Consider the following 22,297-nt stretch of genomic DNA (forward strand, 5'->3'; position numbering starts at 1 on the left):
TCCCATTAGCTCCTACTTTTACTACTCGCGCGGCCGTATTGATGTTTCCGAACGGAATTGCTATCGCGTCGCGTACGCAAGCTAACGAGCCGGTTAACCGTCCTGTCGTCAAAGTTCGAAGGTCTCTTTATTCGCTGGGCAAGTTTCGATCGGCGGTCGAGCGATTCTTGATCCGAGATCGGCACGGTGGTGCTCGATTCGCGCGTTTCCACGATTTGCGGACCGCGGATCGTTAAAGTTCGTTGCTCGACGCGATACGTGTATTCGCGCGCGGTTCTCGGGAATCGGTCCCGCCGAGCGATAAACTCGCTATTAGCTCAGGGCGTCGACCACGGGAATTGAGATATTCATTAACGTCCAATCAAATTTTATAGGCGGTATCGAAAGAAATTCCTTTGCATCTAGACACGCGGGGTTCGCGATCGTCCCGGCGTCGCGCGCTTCATCTCGACTTGATTACTTTCACTCGAATTCCAATGGCGTTCGCGTAACCGGTTTACACGAGCACGCGGATTTCTTCGACCGGGTCCCCGCCGGCCGGGTCCCGTCCCCCGGGTCCTGATTCCAAATTCCAGAAATATCCGCGCATCGATCGTCTCGATGTCGCGCCACGAGGAAACAGAGCGCGCGAGCGCGTGACTTGGTACAAGCGGCGGCGAATTTGTTGCATCGCGCTAGAAGGGCACCACCGTATCGTTTATAGACGGCCGCGCGTATTCCGCGACGACCGAAACCCTAGTTCGAAGAAAATAAAAACAAGAGTGCGGGGCCGCCGGGGTCTATGTTTTTTCAGACGGTCGGTCGGGATGAAAAAAACGGGCCGCGCGACTCGGTCTCGCTTTTGTCGTCTCGTAATACCGTGGAACCGGAGTTCCTTCTCGGTCTCTTTCTTTTTCCGTTCGCGCGCTGCCCTCCCCCGTTCGGTCCCGCGCCTCTCTCTCCGCCCGCTCAGTGTCTTCGCGGAGGCAGCACATAAGCGGCGGTAAATAATAAATGATCCGCGCCCGTGCACGAAGCTCGCACATAGACGTCTCGCGGACAGGGACCCGAACCCGGCACAACACACGCACGCCGCGTTAAATACAGTTGCGTATTTACGACGGCTTGCGGGAAAGAGAGATGGGACCGATCGGTCGCCTCGCCTCGTCTCGCCTCGCCTCGCCTCGACTCCTCTCGTCTCTCCTCGTCTCTCCTCGCCTCTCTTCGCCACTCTTCGCCACTCTTCGCCTCGCCTCGCCTCGCCTCGTCTCGCGTCGCGTTGGTCGCGTTGGTCGCGTCGGCTCGCGGGAACCCTGCGGAAGAGTAAAAACCACGAGAAAGCCACCGATGGAAGGGAGGGGGCCCGTCCCGGCCTTCCTCGACGAATTTATAGAGGAGAAATTAGGAGGTTTATAGAAGCTGTGCGCGGTAGCTAACCGTAGATCATCATTAGAGGCCCAACTGGGCTGCTATGTGCGGATACATATGTGCCGTGCCCGAGCACATATTTACCGGCGTGGCACGGCACACAACGACGCGCCGCTACACACCTTCCTCTCCACCGGCTCTCTTTTCGAGCGCGTGTGCCCTCGTCGATGAAGTCTCGCCGCGACAAGGGACGGTGGGTGGAGAGGGCGAACGACGCGAGGGGAACGGAGAGGGGGGTGAGCACGGGGCGGGGGAATATTTTTCTCCGATGCGTTCCGCCGGCGCACCGCTCGCACCCGTCCGACGGATATTTCTCAAACGTGTACAGGGTGGAGCGCGATTCCCGGCACCGTCGAAAACATACGAGTCGCGAACCAGTCGGTAGACGTTTCACGAAATCGAGTATCGTTCGACGAACGTGGCCAGGATCGGAAACAAAGGTGGTCGCGCGGAGCTTACGACGGTCCGAAAATACCCTCGAACTACGGTCAGGTAGGTGGGTAATAACACCGGTGAAAAAACACCGCGTATAAATACGTTCGCCGCGGGGCGGTGAGGGGACTCGGTATTCCCGAGTCGATGCTCCGGAGGCCGAGTACGTCGGTTTTGCGTCCGCGCGGAGCTTTCGCGGCAACAACTTTTATTAATGATGCGTACCCTGTGAAAGAAGAGAATAGATCGTCGGCGTATTCGCGGGTCACGCAAAAAGCAAGTGAAAGGCAGACGATACGCGAAATCGTTCTTTTGCGAAACTTTAATTGGGAGTCGGTTTAATGCCAGCGCGCGCGAGAACCGCGCCGAGAAATATTATACAACGAACTGTGCAAATACGCGCGTCTTTGCGACCGGGCTACGGGTCTCGCGCGTAAATTTCCGGGCATCGGTTTACGACCAACGTTTCGCGCTTTTCCGCGAGCACTCGCGGAATTTTCCAACGAGATCGACGCGTTCGTAAATTATTTTCTACACCGGCGATCGTGGAAGTCGCCGAAAGGGTTGAGAAATGGGCGGTGTCGTAAACGCCCCTTGTTACGTATTGGGTAAAATTATAATTATCGTTATGCGGAATACCGGGCACTTATCGCGGCGTATATTCCTTGGTCGTCCCCGCGATCGTGAGCGACCTTTCGAACGCTGGTTTCGGGTTAATGGCTACGCACCACGCCCCTAAAACGCCTCTCGAACCACGGCCGCACCGCGGATCCCGGTGTCGCGTTCTAATTGACAGAAAAAGTTTCGCTCGAATTTATAGACTCCGATTCACGCTCGCGCGCGCGCGCGCGCGCTCCTTCCCTCCTACCGATCGAGTTTCTCCCAGAAACGTTCTTTCGAAATTTTTGTTAATTCTCCGGTGGCCGCGACGCTCGTCTCGTCTCGTACGAGAGCCGCGAAACGGGAAACGAGGTTCTACGTCGCGCGACGATCGAGCAAAGGAAACAGGTTGCAGTTTGTTGCATTCGCGGCGGAAAACCGATGGTTCGGTGTCGTTCGTGCGTACGTATACCACACATACCTCTACCTGGCCGGCGGTCCGAGGACGGTCTGCCGCAGAAACAGTTAAATCTCTCGTGGTGGTAGCAAACACCATCAGTGCTAAGCCACAAATCCTGGCTTAACCCGAGCCTATGAATTGAATTGGTTAAAGCCCGCGTTAAACTGGGTTCTCTGCTGCACGCAGTCAGCAAGAAGAGCTGCACCGTCTTTCTTTCCCCGTTCGCAGTCTCTCGTTCCACGTTTCGGACGATTCCAGCGTCGTCGCGACGCCCGTGGTTCGTCTCCTACGGTACCGATCTCGTCTTCTTTTCGTCAACCCCGCCGGAAGAATCCCTAATTGGCAAAGCCAAAAGATTCCCCCGAGATTCTCGCTCGGATTAACGCGGCTACCGGGCGCACAGCCAGTTGCTTCCAAATACGCGGCTAAAATATTGTTCCTGGGGGCTCCTCGTGCCAGAATAAACGTATCCACGGCAATAATAAGGGTTAAAGCTTCTCCTCGACGGTCGCTCGAGTATCGTCCCGCTCCGAACCCCGCGGTCCTTTGAGGATCTTTGACCCGCGGCGCGTCCATTATTGTGCCGAGCTCGTTTTCGGATACGGGGCTTGGAACATCGCAAGAGCCCGATTTTCCGATACGAACTTCGCGGTACGCGTTCGTCGCGACGCGAGTTACGCGCGCGAAACGCATCGCGTCGAAAAAGCGAAAGGAAAAGGAGACGACGGAGGTGAGGTTCGCGTTAGGGTGAAAAAGGGCAAACCGTGACGAAGAGGGGCGATCCGCGCGGGGCGGGCTCCTAAACAAACTGCGTTTACTCGTCGATCATCGAGGCCTGGGTAAACACAGTTTACAGGGCCCGTACAAACGGAACGCCAAATTGTAACAAACCGATCTGTAACTAAATTACACGGTCGGCCCGTGTACGGGCCGTCTCTCCCAGCCTCTCTCGCTCTCTGCAGCTATATAAACACGTCAGCGACGCATTGTGCCCGGCTCGATCCTCGGATCGAAGTCTCCATTGTTGCATCGGTAGCGTTGAAAACGCGACCGTGTCCCGGGCCTTCGTCTTCCCCATTCTTCGCGGCCCGACGCGCGTATACGTATACGCGTCGGTACGATGTGGGCATGCACCGTCGCCGTCACCCGGGCGAATTTCGGTTTCCGGGGCTGCACGAGAACCGAGAATCGTTCGCTTTCTTCTCCGGTTTTTCTCTACTCTCGGTGTGAGCACAGGTGCGCACCTTCCACGCGGAGCGCGAGACGCCTCGCGTCGCCGCGCACCCGCTGAGCGATCTCACGGTAAATTCGGATCGAAACCTTTTGGAAAAGTCGGGGCCCTCCGAGCGAATAAAGGAAAGTCGAGCGTCTCGACTCGACGACATCCGTCTTATCTAACGGGGACGTTATCCACGCGAGTCGCGGGAACGAGCCGAAACGCGTACGGATTAACTCGGAACCGTGCCCACGGGGGTGCAATAATTCTTTCGATGTTTCCCAGATGTGCGCGCGCGATTCGTTTAGAGCGCGGTTTACGCTCGCTAAACGCGGGGATCCTGTTACTCCGCGCCGCGAGATTTTATCGTTTTCGTACATCCCGGAAAACAATCCGCGCAGACGAGCGAAACAGAGCGGAATGCGATCGAGAGGAAAAACTCACGGAGGGGTATCGTTAAACTTTTACGACCGTGCGGACTATATCGGCGGCTTAGAGGCGTGATCGTTGACGAAGAGCTTTCACGGGTCGCCATAAACAATTATTTATACCTCGGTTCGTAATAAATTATAAGCGACCGGCTAACTCCCCCCTACGGGTCCCCCGTCCGTACGTCCCCACCGCCACCCCCCCGGTCCACGAACCGCCCGAAGAAACTCCGTCCCGAAATCTCTCGAGCCCGCTCGCTGCCGGATCCAGAAAACGTCGAAGCTCCAGATATCGGGCTGTAATCCGAAAAACCGGAGCGTAATCTCGGCGAACCCTCTCCTCCCTCCCTCCCCCTCCGCCCCTTAACGAGGGTGGTTTCCGCGTAGCTTCCGAGCCAATAGGAGGATCGGAATCGACGGCATTCGACAAACGGCTAATCCTTCCTCTCTACCACCAGGAGACCCCATTAGGACGTCAATGACTTGCGGTAATTGGCATTCTCCGCTCTTGCTACGATCGCTCTCGTTGCTGCACGTGGTTGCAACGCCGGCTAATTTATGACATTCCGAACGAATCCTTTGTCCGTTGCGATTGTCCGTGTAACGAGTTCGCTCGAGGCACGCCGTACGCCAGCGAACGCTGACACGTACTCGCTATCAACCCTCGTCAAACATCGTCGAACTTGACGATTCCGCTGAATCGCCGAAACCGTTAGGATTCTCGCGCCGGTGTACTCGCTAACGACTTGTTGGAAGTAGCGAGCTGTTTCCCGCACGATATTCCCGTACAATGGTGCCTCGATCCTACGAACGATATCGTCGAGGTACGAAAAGTTGAGGTTTACGGCTACTCCTTTGCCTTTTAGAAATTACGTTTCTCTTTTCTCGCCGAACGGGTTCCATTTATCGTGTTCGCACCGGTAGAAGTAGAAATCCACCGATCGAAAATCGAAACGCGCGGGTACGCGTTCGCGATAAGACGGACGCGTTACGGGATTCCTCGAAGTCGAGTGCGCACTTGCGCGGCAAATGGTACGATACGGTTCCGAGAGGAGTAGCGCGCCCTTGAAGTTCGATCGAGGGAAAAAAAGAAAAGAAAAAAAGAAGAAAAGAAAAAAGAATAAGAAAATAGAGCGGCGCTTCGTGCGCGGCAACCCGATAGGAATTCTGTTTGGCCCGAAGTGACTTTTCTTGTACCCCTATCGTATTACAGGGGCGTAGCGTCTAGCGCGGCGAACGGTTGAAAAGTAGCGCGACTAAAAAGCGACAAAGTCGAGGAAAGAGTCGGGCAAAGTAGAGACGACGTCGACCGGTGACACGGCGGTGACGCGGAGACTTCGATCCAACACCGGGACGGATACGTTATATTCCGTTCGGGGCAGGGCGGAACGTTTCGGGATCCACCTGTCCAGGTGCGGGGGCAACAGGTACGAAAGCCAAAGAGTCGAGCCGAGCCGAGCCGAGCCGAGAGTTCTCGCGAAGGGTGGACGCGTCCACCCTTCGAGATGGATTTCTTTTTCTCGATTTTTCACGATAGTTTTATGGGACGACGGAAGTCGAAGGCAGGGGAGGCCGGGACCACGGTCGCCTCCACCGATCGTGTTCACCGGCGAGGCGTGTCTCGAGTCTTTTAACCATTTGACACCGGCGACACGTAGAATACATTCTGCGGGCGTCCCTCGTAGGCGCAGATTCCATCTCACGCGTCAACCTGTCGGGGCGTCTCGTTTCTCGAAAGCTGTCGGGGACCTGGAGGAGCTCGTGGATGCGCGTTCGAGCGTCGTCCCCGCTCCGCCGGATTCTTCGCTTTCTAATCTTATCCGAACTTGGGTGCAACATAATAAGTACACCAGGAATTACGTAATCCGCGTCGGGCCAACTTCTGGAGGCGGAACGCGCACGAAAGAAAAGAAAAGAACGGGGGTTGGGGAAAGAGGACGGTCGCGATCCGTGAATTTGCAACGAATATCGGGCGAGAGAAGAAGAAAGGGGGTTGACGTTGCGGGCTATTTTCACGGTCGGTGGCAGCGGGCCATTGTACCGCGCAGGGCGTTTATGGGGTATTTGCGGGGGGTTTCCTGCGCGCAAAGATTAGCACTCCCAATGGGATTAAACGGCCCTTTTCTCTATATCGCGCCACGTGTGTGGATGCACGTCGAAGCATCGCGGCGAGCGAAAGAGAAAGAAAACGCCGACTGGAAACGGTCCTCCGTTCACGGACAGACTGCGCAAAGCCTTCACGGGGGGTTCCCCGACGACCCTTGGGATCTCTCCTATCTCTCTGTGTAGTTAATCACTGGCAAACGACTCGTTTATTGGTACGAAGTTACCCAATACCCCTGGCCCCACCCCGGCCGCTAATAGAATACCGAGATTTTATCGATAGAAATAGAAGCTCCGCGCGGTGATCGCGCCACTGTCCGCTCCCCGATACGGCTCGAACCCTCGTCGAGGAATTAATTTTCGTCTTGCTCCGGATTCGACGATCCTCGAACGAGATTCCCTTCGATTAAAAATCTAACGCGATTAATGATTAAGGGGCGACCACGGCGAGGACGATCGATCGATCGATTTCGCGAAAGGGAGCAGCGAGAAATACCGAACGTACAATCGCGGTAACAAGTGCACGAAGGATTAATATACGAGCTAGAAAAAGATCCACGCGTCCGGTTCTCACGAACTAAGGTCGAACTGGACAATGAACCCGAGGGCGTAGGATTTATAGTCCTGCTGGAACGATGAATGGAAACCGACTGGATGCCCACCCTCTACCGCGTCGCGACTTTTTACCCCCGAAGGGGCGTCGAATTAATTTATATTTCCTGCTTAAGGTGGCAAGTTGACCCTCGATCGGGTGACTCGACCTCTCCTCGCGCCGGAGATCTACTCGAAGAGCGTAATATTATTCGGATCATCGAGTCGAACCTATGTCATTCTAGGTCCCGGGCGCGCTTATCTACGATCGTTCGGCGATCTCGTTCGCGGCTCGAGCTTTCGTTCGCAGGAATCTTAATCGCTCCGTAGAATTTCAGCCGTGAGATTGACCTTTCCTTTCTCCCTTTTGCTCGCGAACGCGAAACCGAGAAACGTTTCGAGCGGCTCGCGTTCCAAACAACGCGGCCAGTTTCGCGAAGAAATTTCACCGGCGTCGCTCGTGCCTACCGAACGATTCAACGATCACCAATTTTTAAAGAACCTTCCTCCGATCCGGAAAGGATATCGCGAAACCGGACCACCGCGTCCTCGAAGATCCTCGCAGTCGAGAGATCCTCGGAGGTCTGGAGGCTCCGTGTCCCCCTTCGTCGTCGTTGCGGTCGTTTTCAGCCGCGTTTTCGGAACACCGGCGAACGTGAAAACGCCCGACGAAGCGTTAACCGATGCAAAGTACAAAAAGGTACATTCGTTCCATCTGCGAGGAAAAAGGGGACAAGGAGTCCTTCGAGTGCGGGGAGGGAGGTAGGCTAAGTAGAAGGCTCGCACCGCAGGCGTCGGTCGTCAAGGGACGCGAGGTCCTCCAGATTGGATCTCCCTTCGAGTTTACATCGTTTTCCCACTAAAGGAACCGCAAAAACCTCCGTAATCTCGACCAGTCCTCCGTTACGACGATTCCGCGCGAAAGAGCACACTTTCTTCGGACTCGGTTCTTACCTACCGCGTGCCTTTCACCGTTTTCACGACGGATCTCGCGACAAGATCGTTCTCTCGAAGGAAAATTCGAGCGACGGTTCGTCACCCTTTTGAGCTCACGGGGCTCGATTCGGCGCGTTATCGGTCGTCGAAACGCGGAGGTAGCCAAGCTTCGCGATACCGGGCGAAGAACCACCGGAACGACCGGTACGAGTCTCGTCGTCGATATCGTTATCGTCGCCACCGCGATAACGACGTCTAATTTCGATCGAGAGGGGGAGTCCTGGAACCGGTTCGATTCGTGGCTCGTCGCACCGACACGCGCAAGACAGTCCCTTAATTATTCCGGCGTAAATCTAAGCCGCAACGAACCTTTCTACGCGATCGGGCGGTCGTATGGTAATCGCGCGCACTCGATTCGCTCGATTTAACACTGCCACCGATAATCGAATGTCCGGATCGGGACGGTGGTGGAGCCTCGACGGCCGCCCGCGCGCTTATTTCGCCAAGAAAACGGTTCGAAACTCCATTCCGCGCGTGACAGATGTCCCGGAGGCAGCGCGCGATCGGAATCGCGATCGCAATCGCTGGCGACCGCCTCCGTTCGTGGCTCGTCTCGCTGTTGTTCATTTTTTTTTCTTTTTTTCTTTTTTTTTTTTTTTCTCGAGAGGCCCTGTTCTCGCCGCGATCTAGGCAGGCCAACGAGGTTACCGTTCAGCTCGCGTTACGAATTCGCTGCCAGTTGATAAACGCTCGTCAACGCGGCCGAGACGAAACGAACGAACCGCGCTCGGTCGGTCGCTCGATCGCTCGTGGTCGACGAATCGGTGAAAAAATCCGTCGGTAACGGACGCGTTTCATAATTACGCCTCGTCACACGCTGTACGATATTTTAACGCGGTTAACGTTCACCGAACGCCGAGTCGTAAAGATCTTGATTTATCCCGCGCCACTGGAGTATTACCCGAGTCGTTTAATTAAACGCGCAGCGATAAACGCGTGACTCCTTTATTAGCTCGTCCTATCGATCCAGCGGCTCGAGCGTTCGAAACCGTTGGACTCTCTCTCTCTCTCCGTCTTCCTTTCTCTCGCGATCGTCGCCGCGCGTGTTTCCAACATATTTGGACAAACTCTCGAGGTGCGTACACGCGATCGTGTTCCTCGAGAAAGTGTAAAAACGCGAGTAGTTCTCGGTGGACGAGTATCGGGAACGATTCTTCGATGGTCGTTTCGAAAGGGCGTCGCGTACCGCGCGAGTCTTACGAAAACAGTGGATCTTGTCGCCCCAACGATCCGAGAGAGGGGACGAATACCACTGTTCGCCGTAATGGTCGGGGCGTTGTGTTTTGCATCGCTAGGTTAACCCCCGATTCGTTGCGCCCGGAGCAAGACAAACCGACGAGGAAAGGGAGTAACCCGCCGAGAGGGGGCGGGGGGCGACTCGGCGGTTCCTTCTACTTGGACACACTTCGACAAATTACCGTACAATACTCTCCTCGGTCCGACCTCTCCTCCGGCCTCTCCTCCAGCACTCTCCACGGTTCCAGGATTCTCGCTCGCTCCCTCGACACCCGTCGTTTCGACCCTCTCGTTTTCTCGAGTTCCTCCTATCTTTGCTCCACTCTTTTCTCGCAATCTCCGCGCTGCTAATGCTCCTCGTATTTCCTCTCGTCCGAGCCTCCGCCTCCGCCTCCGTCTCCGTCTCCGTCTCCGTCTCCGTCTCCGTCTCCGCCTCCGCTTCAACCTCGTTTCAGCTCTCCTCTCGTCGGGTTTCGGAGGATGCTTTTAGAAGGCATTAGACGGGGTGCTCACGGTTCGTCGCCCGTAGTCGCTTTGCATTAAGGATCCACGCAATGTGCTCGACACGATCTCTCGTCCTCGGTTTCCCTGCTCTTCTTTTTCCCTCTGTCCCTTTCGCTCCGTCGATAGACGGCCTCGCAAAGAAGGTGTTGCGTACCGCGTTATAATTCGAGGACTCGGATCGCGTCGATGGGAAAATTTTCACGCCCGGGAACACCGGAAGCCGACCCTGCCCCTCGATAGCCCCCCGAGCACCGCGAGGGATCGAGTTCGGTGGTTTTTCCGCGATCACGCTTCGTTCGAACGGGGACGTTCTTCCGTGTTCCTTCCGGTTCGACGAAGAATCGAAATACTAGGTCGTCCGCGCGAAACTCGAACGAAAAACCAAAGGGTTTCGCGTCGTTCGAGCGTCGAGCAGGGCGCGATAACGCCGGGTTACTTTCACCTTGGTCCCGACCCGGGAGGAAGATTAAGGTCGTCGGATTCGAGGCGTTTCTCGTCGAGGATCGTTCGGGTCTCGGTCGGGTCAAGGTCATTAGCGTGGCCGCACCGCACCGCACCGCGCACCGAAGAAGAGACATATTCGCGAAAAGGGACGGCAAATCGGTGGCACAATCCTTAATTAAGGGATGAGGCACCCGGTGGCCCGAGTCACAAACCCCGCTCATAAATTCTTCGGCAAACGCATACAAAAAGTAAAAGTCCCGGTCCGACGGGGGAAGAAGAAGAAGAAGAAGAAGAAGAAGAAGTAGAAGTAGAAGGAGAAGAAGAAGAAGAAGAAGAAGAAGAGCGATCGAAATAAAAAGGAGAGCGAAGAGGAGCGAAGGTGCCGCTGCCGGCGATGATTCCAACAAACGTACAGTCCTCGTAGGAAATCGGTCTATCGTTTCTTCTCGCCTCGGGAAGGATTCTATCGAGGCTGGTCGGGATCCTTGAAATCGACGCGTAAATCACTCCTCGTGGTGTCCCTCCGCGCGCGCCTCGGAGAATTCCAACGACGAAAAAGCCTGTCCGGGGAAATTAATAACGGCCGCGCTTCGCTCGAAACCGAGGGACGCGATTACTTTCTTTTTCCACGGTGCTCGCCGTGGCCGAGTCGATAACGGTCGATCGATGATTTCGAGCCGAACTCGGTCCTCTCTCGTCCTCCGGTCTTTCAGCGACGGAATCGATCGAAGTTTCCGAGCGGGCAACGGTAAAGTTCGCGGTTCCGTGGATCGAGGTCACCTACGACGTAGGTAAGACGGAATTAACAGGAGCGTTCCCCGTGTGGGCGTCGATTCGCGAAAAAAAATTCGCACCGCGGCGGAAGCTAGGAGAACGCGAACGTCGCGAATTCCGTCAAATTCGCGCACCGGTGGCTCGTGTGTCCGCCGGTTGCTCGAAGAGACGGCCGACCGGCCACGTTTACCTTTGGCTCGACGGTAAGGTAGACGATAAGTCGAGTGGACGTTTGGCAGCGCGGAGTTCTTATGGTGTTGGCTGTACCCCGTGCCGGCACCCCGCGTCTATATATAGATGTGGGACAAACGCGCACACCCATAAAGGATACCCAACGCGAGCGTGGAACGAGCCTTGAGCATATCATGGTAGGAACGGAATATGGGATGGCATGGGAGATGACACATGGTCCGGCCGCCGGTTGTGTGTCCCGTATTGCCGGCCCGAACCGTCGGAGGGAGAGAAACCGCTGCGTATACGCCGTCCTCGCCGCTGAAACGAACAAGGAAGCTCCTATAGGAGCACCGAACGGAGGCCGCAGCGGAGATCGAGAGAAAGGGAGAGAGCCCGGTTAGCTCTCTGCCACAAGCCGCCGGCGCGAGAGCACAGTAGCGGCAAATACCCATAAATATAAAATATGTCCCTCCTTTTCACCCTTTTGCACGCACACCGACCCGGCCGCGTAATATATCGATAGCCCGGGTACACGCACCCACCGATGCGAAAGGTTTCCACCTCCTTGTCCCTCCTACGGTCCTCTCGCGTACACGCGGGTATCCACCTCAACACCTTTGTGTACAACATTCCTTGCCTCTTCTTTCTCTCCGTACCCTCGTCCACCCGGCCACGATTTCTCGCTACTTCGCCTCGTTCCTCCTTCCGTTCGATACTCGCAGCTTCTCCCTTTTCCCTCCTCTATCGTCGCTATCGCGCTCGATACACGCGATCCTTGCTCGCCGCGCCGGAGAAGCGTGGAAGAAAGGATTCCCCGTGGTTTTTACAATCTGCCTGCTGGACGATTACGATAACTTGCCCCCGGGGAGAAGGTTTTTCGGTAGCGCCAAGTTCGCGCGCGGTTCCGTTTCATCCGGAGCAGACGACTGCCGCGAGTTAATTGGGGGACAACGTTCCTCGACGGTCCCGCGATTAAGGAATTTAGAGCCTCGTTCGACCCGGGTAAGGAGCCAGAGTAGACAAATTGCGGAAATTTGTTTCTCTCCCGTTGCTCGACGTTCCGTCTTCGATTGCACCGCGATGCTTCTATCGGAGTAAATTACGTCGCGTGCGCGATCGTTCACGTTCGAAAAAGTGTCGCGGATCGAATCCCGACAACGCGTATCCTTGAATTCGAAGGCTGCGCGCTTCTGGAGGAAGTGGCCTTCTCTAATGGCGAGTACGGTAGCGGTTTCGAAGGCTCCGAAGAAACACGATCCGGCCGTAATCGTAGGAGATTCGTTGAATCGCTCGGCGATATTGATCTCTTCGTTCCAATTATCAAAAGCAAACGACTCCCGTTCGCGACGGAACGCCGTGTGAAAAGAAGAAGATCCGTTACGCCTCGAAAGGAGGAATTGTTTTAATCCACGATGAACCACCGGTGAGTTCGACGCGGTTACACGGTTCGGTACGCGGTGGTAATCACGAGCGGTAGGGGAACGGCAGGGGCCGACGGATCGGCTCGCATCAGAGAAACGCGCGCGGCGGAGAAGAACCGAGCGGAGCGGAGCGTAGCGCAGGGTTGAGTTCGGTGCGAGGAGGCAATTTAACAGGTACAGTGACACGTCTCGTTTTGTTGTTGCCATTGCCGTAGCTGCCGGCACGGCGCGTCTCGCGCTCACCTATGCACGCAGGGTGTATACACGTGTGCGTATGTGCATGTATATAAGGTCGAAGTAAGCGGAAAAAGAGAAGGAGGAGGAGGAGGTGGAGGAGGAGGTGGTGGAGGAGGTGGAGGAGGAGGTGGCGGTAGGGGAGAAGGAGAAGGAGAAGGAGAAGGAGAAGGAGGATGAGAACGAGGATGAGGAGCGACTAGTCGTGAGAGGAGAGCTCGAAAGCGGTCGAAGGACGAAGAGCGGAGAAGCGGAACGACGACGAAACCCGTTCTCATTATTATATTCATATTCAGAGCCGCGCGCGATGGGGCAAACCCTCCCTCCGCCTCCGCCTACTGCTCTTTCCCTGTGCTCGGCTCTATCTCCGTCTCCCTTCGTCTCTGTCCGTTCGAGCGCATCTCGACAGCGTAGAGCGGTATAGATATAGCGGTATAAAAATCTCTATAAAAAGTTGAAAAGTGCCGCCGCCGGAGTTGAGGGGCGACAATGGATGAAATATGCCGCTCCGTTCGACCCTACTGGAAGCCTTAAGGTGCCGGACACCTCCTTACACCTGCGCGCGGCTCCATATAGCGCCTTATTATAAACCGAGCCGACCGAAAACGACACGGACGGGACCTAGAACGATCCACGAAATCGACGCGATCTTTTCTCCCGGTTATTCCCGGTTATTCCCGGTTATTCCTGGTTATTCCCGGTTGTACCGTTCGCGCGGTGAACCGAGCCGCGATCTACGAGATCGCTCGTGCCCGCTCCGCGGCGCAAATCTCTTCGCGGACACCCCGTAATCGATCTCTACCTTTTTTTACGGGTTCGACGAGTCGGTTATTCCGGAACGAACGGACTGCCTCTCTCGGGCATCCTCTTTTTAACGAAGCGGCACGTAATCGCACGATTTATCAGACTTTCTCCGTGGCAAAGGGAGCACGATGTTCGTGCTAGGTGGACGAAGGTGTTCGGCTCTCGGTTAACGCGAACCGCCGACTCGCGAATCGTCCTTTCACCACCTTGACGTGCACCACCACCGTGGCCACGGATGCGTTGACCCCGTATCCACCGAAGCAAACGGGCGAATATCGTTCCCGCGCTCTTTTACTTCTACCTCTGTGAAATATATCCGACGGGGCGGAGCGCGGGGACCGTTTGACGGAATGTTCGCGCACGGGCGTTAATCACCTTTCATCGAGCAACGGGCAACGCGCAACGAAAGCATCGGGGGAATCGTTCGCGTACGATGGGAATCGTTTTGATTCATTTGGAAGCGCGCAGTGGTCGCGGACCGCAGGTCAGTTCAAAGCTGCTTAATAAAGATCCGGCGCTCGCGCGATATTTCAAACGAAACGAACAACACCGCTCGCGCACACAATGCCAGTCGTTAATAATGATTTGTGCTGCTCGCGTTCCGATCCGGAGTCACCGCGCCGATGGAAGTCGTTTTTTTAGTCAATCGGCCAACTTTTATCTTGTATATTTTTATTCGTGCCAGCGCTTTCGCGAAATCCCGGTTCGGGGAATTCGAAATAACGCCGGTCATTACCGAAACGTCAATTTCAGCACGCGGTGGCGACGCGAGGCGACCCGACGCGACGCGACGCGACGCGACGCGACGCGCGGTGTCCACGGCTCGGCACGAGCTCGAACCGACGATTCCGAAGATCGAACCGTTTTTCCTTCCGCTCGTCCAGGTGTTTCCAGAGCTAGGGTCCTCCTGGCACCTTTTGCGGGATAACCGGAACCCCTGGCGAGCTTCGACGAAACCACTAATTGGTGTAGAGGAAAGAAAGTGGCGAGGAGAGGTGGTAGGAACGGAAATCGTCGGGGACAGTTCGCTGGGAGCTGGAGGGGGTGGAGCCGGGCCCGTGGAAGCCGTAGGCTGTTTTTGGAGACGACAATGAGGCTGATTATTAGCCGAACCAGGGGGTCTCTTGTTGTGGCTACGGACCCGTGGTGTTGTTCGCGGTACGGACCCAACTCGTGTATACCTAGCTGCACCACCAACGCGGGAAAGGATAGGGTCGTTCCGGTCCTTTCGTCGTCGATCGCGAGCAACGAGAAACAACCCCAAACTATTTGCAAACCTTTCGAACGGAGTTACAGGTGCCCGCTCCGAAACAGATCTACTTAACCGGTCCGAAGTTTCTCGCCCGTTCCAGTTGTCGAAAAGATCGGATTTTCTCAAGAAGGATTGGATTACGCTCGCGCCGGTAACGAGGACCCGTACACCGCGAACCCGTTCCATGGAAAACTCCGGGATTCCTCGTAAACGCGGAAACAACGATCGACGATCATCCGTGCGAGAAACCGTCGCGGAAGATGGTTCAAGGTTCACGACCGTTTCTCGCAACATCTTCCCCGTAGCTCGCGATTACATCGTGAAAATGAACACGCGCCGTAACACACTTCCAATCTCGGGACTGCTATCGCCGACCGACGGGATGTCATCGCTTGTAAATCACGCGTTAGCATCGTACAACGATCGCCGCGCCGGTTAATTTACGACCGCGTTAGGAAGCAACGATGCGTCGAAATGGCGTTCAGCTCTCGTTGTCGATTCTACGGGAGATCATCGAAAGTTAACGAACGTCGTTCGTTTCCTTCGAGCGCGCATCCAAAGGAACGATCCGCGCGAGGATTTTTTCAACGGTGATTCACGGGGCCAAAGAACGCGTGTATATTTCCAAAATTCTCTTTTCTTCTATGTCGTTGGATTTGCACGGTGGTCCGCGACACCGGGGTCCCGATTTCTGAATCGAGTCGACGTGAATTTCGCTGGAAATTTTGAGAAAGTAGTCGCGATATCCGAAGCGGAGTCTCGGGCGACGTCCGACGGGCTGCCAGGCTCGTCGCTGACTCACTCGTTCTCGACTCGCTCGAGAACGCAGCTGGCCCGAGAGCCAGCTCGGAACGGTCAGGTCGAACCTGACCCCGTCGTGGCCGTTACCGTTTCTGAGTGACGTCTTCATGTCTGGCTCTGCGGGGCATTCTTCGTTCTCATTGTCCGTTTGTCCGTCAGTCCGTTCGGTGCCCGGACACGGGACGTATATCGCCAACCCCCCGTCGTCGGCCACTTCTCGCCACGAAAACTTTGCCGCACCAAATGTCCCGTAAAAAGGACGAGAAAGCCACGGAAATAATCGGTCCGATACGGACGCCTCGCATACCGCCGCGAAATGGAAGCGTTTCGCGCCGCGGATGGATCGGCTCCGTTTCACCGACCGAGACGACGGAGTTGGAAATTTACGCGCGACGAGCATCTATGTTAACAGTTGATCGTCGAGCGATCGAAGCAGTTCTCGTACGATCGCTCGGACTCGACCAACGATCCGTTGACAATGTTTGTTCGAGTCGAGTCGGTAAAAAGCCGACAGCCGATCAAACGTACATTAGCGATCCCGGAGTTCGGCGCGGCGTATACGAAAACTAATTACAAAGATTAATGTCCTTTGCATACGGTCCCTGTTCGTTTCCAGGAGCGGTGGCTTTCTTTATCGAAAAGACGCATACGAGCGTACTTTTCGCGACGATTAGCGGGGATGACGGTGCGCTATTCGGACAAATACGTACGATGGTTTACCGCTGCTTCGGAATGCCGGTTCCGAAAGAAACGGCAGAACCGATCGTGAATAGGCCCGAAAGACGATCAAACGGGAGGTAAAAATGAGAGGGCGTTTCGTTAATTGGCCGCAATTAACGAAACGAGCCCGTGGTTCGCTTCCGCGAATCTTTCGGGCGGAGATCTCGGTAGGAAACGAATCTTGCTCGATGGTGTGCGAAGATCTTTATCGTTGCGTAGCGACGAATAGCGGCGTACGAGCTCTCGAGTGCCCCGATCGTTAATAACGAGTTGTCGGTGCGATCGCGAACGATACCGTCGAACAGGGACGATGAAAATTGCGCAACGCGATCGATCATCCGCGAGAAACGCGGAACACGAGTAGCCGAGATCGAAGCAACCTCGTCTTCTCGTTCCTACTGATCTCTGGAAAACGTCGATGGTTCCTGGAACCATCCTCACCGATGGATTCGTGAGCGCGTTATTTCGTAGACGGAACGACGCCAAGGATCTCGTCTAAAGATCTCGCAAGCGTCTCGTTCGATCGCAGGGCGTGTCGCGATCACGGCGAAAGATCTCGCGCGAACGGGGACGAAAATTTGTTCCCTCGATCGTCGAAATTACGTTTCAACGGTAAACCGAACTCGTTCGGTCGCTAACGAGAATTTCCCGCGAACGCGAAAGATGCACACCGTTGCGTTCGCCATCGTTCCCGAACGATAATATTTACGCCATTGAACGCGCGTAATTGAAACCGCGTGGCAAATACGGATAGCGATCGTTTTCGAAATATTCCACGGTATTTCGACGTGTTCTGGTCGCGTAGTACGATAAACGCTAATCCGAGCACGAAAACATACTACCGAATTCTATAGTACGTATTTCTGGCAACTTACAATGGCAGTCCCGGGAGAATGTTATCAAACACAGCTCGTCCTCGATCGCGCAGGAATCCTCTACGCACGAGCCACAAATATTTACCACGGTATTTCGTCGCGGCCGATGGAGCGCATTCCTCGCGGCTAAATCGAAGCAACGTCGAATAGATTTTCCGTACACCCGAGTGCTCCCTTAATCGCGGTTAATTTGCCTCGTTGACGAGCCCAACGAATCGAGAAGGATCCGCGCACCGCCGGGGACGAATTCGATCGTCGAGAAACACGGATCAAAAGGGGTTCGGGCGTTATTTACGTCGGTAACGCGTTCCGAACGGTCGACGGGAGAGACGTGGAGCTAAATTTTCACGATGGATCGACGATCGGAACGTTAAGTATCCGTTCGCTTCGAAGGAACGAGCGTCGAAGAGTAACTCGCGAAGCGTCGCCCTCCTTTCGTCGATTTCGCTCCGAATCGACGGACCCGGAGAGAAACCAGAACCGTTCGACGATCGTTTCCCGATGGTTTCTCTCGCGTTGAACGTTCTCGAGGGCACGACGAACGCGCTCGAGTTCCTCTCGAACGACGAGCAAACCGTTGGTTCGCGAGGAGCCCGAGCGCGAAGCTTTGTTCGTTTCTCGCGTCTCTGGTTCGCGTCTGTGTCGATTCTAGGCGAACGTTCAGGGTGGTTTTCTCTTACCTTTCCAGTTCCTCGGCAACCCTCGACGTACCGTTGCCTCGGTCCACGCCGGATATCCGTCCGTGGCTAGCGATTCGTCTCGATCGGCCGGCACCGTTCGCAGCCTCCGTTGATCTTCGGTCCGGTTCCGTTCCCCGTGATGCGTGTAAGTTCACTCGCGAACTCGCAACCCCGTCTAATCACACGCGAAACGCGCGCTGCGTAATCGAGGGTGTTTCTCGTTTCGGAGTATCGTTCTCGCTCACGTTGCACACGATTCGATTTTGGTATCCTCGTTCGGTGATGCGGTTTCGTCCCGTGGTTGATGGTCTCGTCTCGCGACGAGGCGGTCGTTTCGGGGGGGTGTCCGTAGGTAAACGGAGGGTGAAGTAAACGGTCTCGTGGCGATGTTTGGATGGTCGTTGGTCGTTCGGCGACGGACTCGCGAGTACGCGTAGAAATCGTTCGTTGAGTGAAACTCACTACGGTCACGGTCCCCGTGTGTTCTCGCGCGAGAGCGGCGATATCTCGGATACTCTCTCGGTCGGCGTAGTTCTCTCTCTCTCGGCGAGGACGATACACGCCGGTGGCGGCGGCGGCTGCGACGACGGACGAACGACGCCGATGCTTCCTGGTACCGCCACTCGATAGCGCTGGCTTCGTCCTCCCGACTCGTCCTCCTACCGTCTCCCTTCTAGTATCCCCCCACCCGGACGGCAGCCTCCTTCGAGGTACGCACACGATCGCGCGGGCACCGACTCACACGAACGCGACCGGCCGCCGCGTTCCGCGTTTCGCGTTCCGCGTTCCTCGTTCCGCGTACCCAGGACGTGCCCGCGTATTCGCCGACCAACGACGTCGAGGGGAGAAAACCGCGCGCGCAAACTCCTCGCGTATTCTTCTCCGACTCTTCTCGCCTCTACCCTCGCCGCTCGTTATATTTCCCTCTCTCGCGGGAGCCGTACCACGTCGGAACACACACGAAGACTCCGTCGAGAAAAATTCCAACCTCGGAGGGAATATCGCGGACTCTCGTTCCTCGTTCTCCTACCTTCTCGGCCGTGGGATTCCCCACCGATACCCGCGATCGGGCTCTCCCTACCGCCGTGAGTAAGAGAGAGGGCGCGAATAGGTGTGCGGACTCGTGGCCCGTCCTCCTGCTCGCTCCCCTCGGCCCCGCTCCGATTTTACCTTCGATGGAACACTCGCGAGGAATTTCAACGGCGACGCGTTACGATAAAAAGAAGACGAGGACACCACCACCCCCTCCGCGTGCGGCTTTTTCCGATAAAGTTTCCACCGAGTATCGGGATCGCGAGAGCGGCCACGGCCGGTCACCGGAGACCCTTTGAAAATTCGAGCGCACCCCGGGGCCTCTCGTCCGCGCGCGGGTCTCTACGGTTCTTCCGTACTCGAGTGCCCTCTAACCCGGAGCCCACTCCGCGACGATCGCGGAACGTGGATCCAGCTGAACGTACGTTCGAGCCTCTTTACCCTTTTTTCGTTCTCGTCGCGTTCTCATCGGCCATTGAACGGTAACGGGCGCGCTCCTGCTCTCCGCGCGACGAGGAAACTCGTACGCGATTCCGTCTACTTACTACCGGGACATCGAAAAGGGAGAGACGAGCAAAGAGACCACCTCCTACTGCTAGTTTCCTCGGTCCCCCACCATCCCCTCGCGGATACCCTCTCGAAACGCCACACGACTCCGAAACGTTCGCGATCGAGCCACGGACCGTGGACCGTGGACCGTGTGGACCGTGTGGACCGTGTGGACCGTGGACCGTGGACCGATATCGACGCGAACGACCAACGAAACGGCTCGCGCGCGCAACCACGGTATGCGCGGTATTACCCTTTAAAGCCGCGGCGCGTTGCGCCGTGCCACCTCGCGCGTCCCTAAATTGCCAAAAATTTCGTGAAACACTAACCGAGCGCACTTTCGCGCTTGTTCGCCTTGTTCGTTTCGCGCCCCACCACCGCGCCCGCGGACACGCGCGCGCGCCCCGGCGTCCTCCTTCCTCGCGGGGCACCCACACACCCGAAGGTCACCGCGTCGAGCGGAAAACAAAGAGGGGAAATAAACGCGCAGCCTCCGCATGGACCAAAATGGCCGGTCGCGCGCGGACCGATTGGCGGGACGGAGACAGCAGGGGCGTGGTGAGCGTACGCCACGTACCTTCCAGCCGGTCGTCGACGATAAAAATAAAGATCCCCGGCGCCAGGTGGGGGACCACTGTGGTGGGGAATCGATGAGAAATACCGTCCAGAAGGGAGCCAAACGGAGAGGGAGACCGAGAGGGAGACCGAGACCGAGAACGAAAGCGCAGGGTGCACGTTGCATTCGTTGCGCGTTACGTTCGCGAGGGGCGAGAGCGTCTCCGCGCCGCGCCGCGCCACGCCGCGGCGGGGTGACCGGATTCCCTCGGGTAGGGGAAAACACTTTTTTATGGATCCCCTACCATCCTTCTCTCGCCGCGTACCCCTCTCCCTGTCGCTCGTTCGCTCGTTCGCTCGTTCGCTCGTTCGCTCGTTCGGTCGCTCGCGCGTCGCCTCTATTCTCGCTCGTGTACTCCCGCTCCTCTGTCTCCCGCTACGTTCGAGCGACGACCGTGTGCGTGAGACCGTATGCGTCGCGCGTAATGTGCCGTGGAGAGAGTGTACACACGAGGATCCGTAGCCGTGAACGTGCAATCGAGGGTAGCTCGGTGCGCGTCACGCGAGCGCGCGTGCAACTCGGTGATCGTCATTAAGAGAGATGCTAATTGGAGGTAAAGCGCGGTCGAGCCAACAGCTCGTCCGAATACGGCATCCTCGAATTTTCACCGATATTTTTCCCATGTCGTCTCTCGTTCCTTCCCTATTTCCGTTTTCGTCTTCGTTCGTTTGTTACCTTGCCTTGCGACGAGATACGAGTTCTCGAAAACGTTCGTAGAATCTTCGAGGAAAAACGCAATCGGGGAGATCGGAACCAATCGAAGAGAAGGATAGAAAACGAGCGATCTCGGAAAGAAAAACGGTAGAACGCGACGCAACAGCTCGACGCTCGAAACGAAAAGATGGATCGAACTTTGTCTCGATGTTCTCGCGCAGAGACATCGTCGCTAGGGAAATCGTACCAGGGGAAGATAATGTTGATCGCTCTGAACGCGAAATGCGTGTAAACCACTGTATTATTGATTTTTGGAGTACAAGTAGAAAAATAGATTCATCGACCCCAAAGTTATCGCTTCACGGCCTACGATGGTAACAATTTTAAAAACGAGTGTAAGGGTGCAACGAAGGGAGCAGAGGAGGGAATTGAACGCGATTGGTCGCGGAACAATGTACCGATAGCGGCCGTAATGATCTCGTAAACGAGTATTCGAGTATACGAGTTCTTTGCGAATTCGACGATAAATCTCGCGCGATTGCGCGCAAACGTGCTCTTTAAAGTTTAGCGAATCCATTGTCGTTGAAAGGTCGTCCCGCTGGACGATGTAGGAAAATCTCGCACTCTCGTCCAACTTGGTCGCGATTCGTTTAAATCGATCCGCGAATCTCTCGATCCCGTTGAGCGGGAAATTTCGATCGTCGAGCCGCGATCGAGCGATTTTCCACGTCGACGAACGCGTCGGTGAATGTTTTCCATCGAGCGAAACGTCTCCTCGGAACGATGTTCCTTCTGTCGGTCTCGTGGACGAAACCAGACGGCGGTTGTTCGTTTGTTTGTTTGTTTGTATATACTGGGAGCACCGGGGGTGCGGCTGGTTGCATCGGTAGAGGAGAAAGGGGAAGGGAGGTAGTAGATGGGTATATCGTGTTCCATTCTATGGGTAGGAGCGTACCGTGTGTGCGGTTGGGGCACGACGCTACCAGCCTGAAAATTGAATGTCAGCCAAGAAAGAAATGTCACAATATTCCGCGTGTCTGCAGCCCAGGCTGGTTTCTATTGCGTGTTTCGTCTCGCTCGCTCGCCAGCTCGCCGGCACGCTCGCCTCTGTCTCTCCGGTTCTCGCGAACACGAGAGACCCGCGCGAGAATAGGTCGGACTTTGGCATTCATTTTCGTAGCGTCTGTTTACGCGCCGGTACGGTAGAAAGGGGATGCCCGCGGATACAAATAACCGCGTAACGCGCCAACGAAAATAAACGTGTAACCGAAATACGGGGGAAACCGCGGCCCGG

The 22,297-nt window shown here is 55.9% G+C and overlaps 1 protein-coding gene across 1 annotated transcript in view; it reads right to left on the reverse strand.

The window, feature by feature from the left end:
* LOC143151981 (uncharacterized) overlaps window positions 1-18,787 on the reverse strand; it is a 39,270-nt gene extending 20,483 nt beyond the window's left edge. The window contains exon 1 of the mRNA XM_076321559.1: window positions 18,153-18,787. The gene's annotated coding sequence lies outside the window, so the exon portion shown is untranslated. The remainder of the gene's footprint in view (window positions 1-18,152) is intronic.
* Between the last annotated feature and the right edge of the window lie 3,510 nt (window positions 18,788-22,297).

Source organism: Ptiloglossa arizonensis, chromosome 10 (genome assembly GCF_051014685.1).
Source record: "Ptiloglossa arizonensis isolate GNS036 chromosome 10, iyPtiAriz1_principal, whole genome shotgun sequence".
In the NCBI taxonomy this organism is placed as follows: domain Eukaryota; kingdom Metazoa; phylum Arthropoda; class Insecta; order Hymenoptera; family Colletidae; genus Ptiloglossa; species Ptiloglossa arizonensis.